The sequence below is a fragment of the Mastomys coucha genome, unplaced genomic scaffold (assembly GCF_008632895.1).
Source record: "Mastomys coucha isolate ucsf_1 unplaced genomic scaffold, UCSF_Mcou_1 pScaffold22, whole genome shotgun sequence".
Taxonomy (NCBI): Eukaryota; Metazoa; Chordata; class Mammalia; order Rodentia; family Muridae; genus Mastomys; species Mastomys coucha.
This window is the reverse complement of record NW_022196905.1, coordinates 40,207,780-40,210,194: the sequence shown is the minus strand read 5'-3', so window position 1 is coordinate 40,210,194 and position 2,415 is coordinate 40,207,780. Positions and strand designations below refer to the sequence as shown.

General features: G+C 38.6%; 1 non-coding gene across 1 annotated transcript; it reads right to left on the bottom strand.

Annotated features, from left to right (window-relative positions):
• Positions 1–514: 514 nt before the first annotated feature.
• Positions 515–578, bottom strand: LOC116071694. The gene has a single exon (XR_004111079.1). It is a non-coding gene; the product is annotated as a U7 small nuclear RNA (small nuclear RNA).
• Positions 579–2,415: the final 1,837 nt, after the last annotated feature.

Here is a 2,415-nt window from a genome sequence, read left to right as displayed (position 1 = left end):
GCACAGAGACAGTATCCTAATTAACAAGATCAGAAATGAAAAGGGAGACATAACAACAGATACTGAGGGAATCCAAAAAATCATGAGATCCTACTACAAAAGCCTATATTCAACAAAACTAATTGCTCCAGCAGCATATGTATAGTAGAGGATGGCCAAGTTGTTCATCAATGGGAAAAGAGGCCCTTGGCCCTGTGAAGGTTCTGTGCCCCAGTGTAGGGGAATGCCAGGGCCAATAAGTAGGAGAGGGTGGGGTGATGAGCAGGGGGAGGGGGAGGGTACAGGGGTTTGTTTTTGTTGTTTTTTGTTTTTGGGGGGTTTTTTGGAGGGGAAACTGGGAAAGGAGATATCATATGACATGTAAATGAAAATATCTAATAAAAAATTCTTGTATCTTCCAACCAAGTCAGAAATTTTATTAGAAAAATTCTAAAAGTAATTCTTACATTTTCCCATCAAAATCAGAAAACCAGAAAACATCTGAAAAGAGCTGTGTTTGTTCTCTAAGTAATTCTTAGGATTTCCGACCTAGGTAGGAAACCCTACTAGAAAATTTTCTAAAAGAACTATGAAAAATTCTAAATGAGCTCTGTTCACTTTCCATGGATTTTTTTTTTTAAACCCAAACCAGAAATCCTGTTAGAAAAAAAATCTTAAAGAGCTGCGTTTGATCTTCAATGATCTCCAGACAGCTCTGCTCTTGCCAGAGAAAATTCTAAAGAAGAATTGCTATCACTTTCTGCCAGCTCAGCTCATGCAGACCAAAAGTCCAGTTTTTATTTATATGTCAATTCAGTTATGTATTCCAGATTTCCTCTTGGTCATCTCAAGAATCAGCATCTCACGACCCTAGTCCCTTGCTTTTTAGGAGCCAGCAAGCAGACATTTTTTATTTATTTATTTAACATTGCCAAATAATTCAGAGATCTGTTGTCTTTTGTTAAGCACAGACCAAAAGCTGGGTGGGACTCCACCCTGAAATTACCATTTTCACCAAGCCTGGGCCTTGACTTGCTATGACTCAGGCTGATCCTGAACTCAGGAATCTGCCTGCCTTTGTATCTTTCTGACAAGCTGGTCTATAGTATAGATGCCTTCGTTACTTTGGATCTGTGAAGCTCTTTATACAATTCATATTGCATCCTTATATTTTTGCATAGTTGAGAAATTACATATTTTCAAACTCATGCTTTTAGAGTTCTTTCCCACAGCCTAAGGGCTATCTTGAAGGTCTCAGCACTTACCATTTTTCTAAGACATAGAAACATCTTTGAATCCCAGCCTCCCTTTGTTTCTAATTATCATGGAGTCATTAAAGTTAGCAGGAAGAACATTCCTCGGAAGAACATGAAAAATTTGTATATTATTTTACAAACAAGCCTTACCCATACCGCAGCAATCCATACTCACAGAGGTCCACGCCGGTTGGCCCTGTCCCTGGAGTGGGAACCGTATCATTCCACCCCTACCAAGGCCATGCTGGACCCAGCACTAGTTTGTTGAGTCTTTCCTAACTGTGAAATGACAACCAAGTGTACCCATCAGAAAGCAATGTTTCCAAGAGTTGGATATGAAAATTTGCAATTTTTTTATCTAATGACTCCAGAAACAAACACTGGTGGAAAGGTTATCAGACTGCCCTGTCTCGAGGAAGACTTTCCCAGAACAAACCTTCGGCTATTTTCACTTGGAGACTCTAAGCTTAAGCTACAACAGTTTTCAATTCTGCTATATTTATTGAAATAATAACTTGGAGTTTGAGAAGATTTTGACACCAAAAGAAGTTTGAATTTCATATGCTGAAGCCTTTGGAAAGGTCTTTTTTTTTCTGTTCTTGGATTCATGAGCCACAATATTTGTGATGGCTCTTTCTACATTCTTCTTTCTTCCCTCACAGGGCCATTTCTGTGTAAATGTCATTTTCTTAAGACAGAACACAGAAGTAGAGTCTTACAGAGAAAACCAAGGTTCTGTTCAAGCTGGTAAGATTTTAGGATGTTTTCACTGTGCTTTATTTTACACTCTTCATATATTGCCATTTACTAAGAATTCTGAAATCACAAAAGGAAGGTCTTATACTGTCAACAACAACAAATCAAGAAACATAAAACAGTGCCACAGCACCTTGCCTGCACAACTTAGGCTACCAACCTGTGACATTTGCTAACCAATCATGTGCCTTCCTTCTTGAACTTAGAAGCAGTTAGGATTTGACCCAGGGATAAATGACATAATGGTGTATTGTTTTATTCGGAAACACCATGAGGTTAGTGTGGTCTGAATCCAAAGAAAGCAGTTTTCTTGTATTTCAACAGTACAGCACTATTATTTGCCAGGAAAACTACCAACCAATCAAAGCAGAATGGTTTTGTAGAAGAAAGAGGGAGAGGAAAAAAGAAAGAGAGAGTAAGGGGG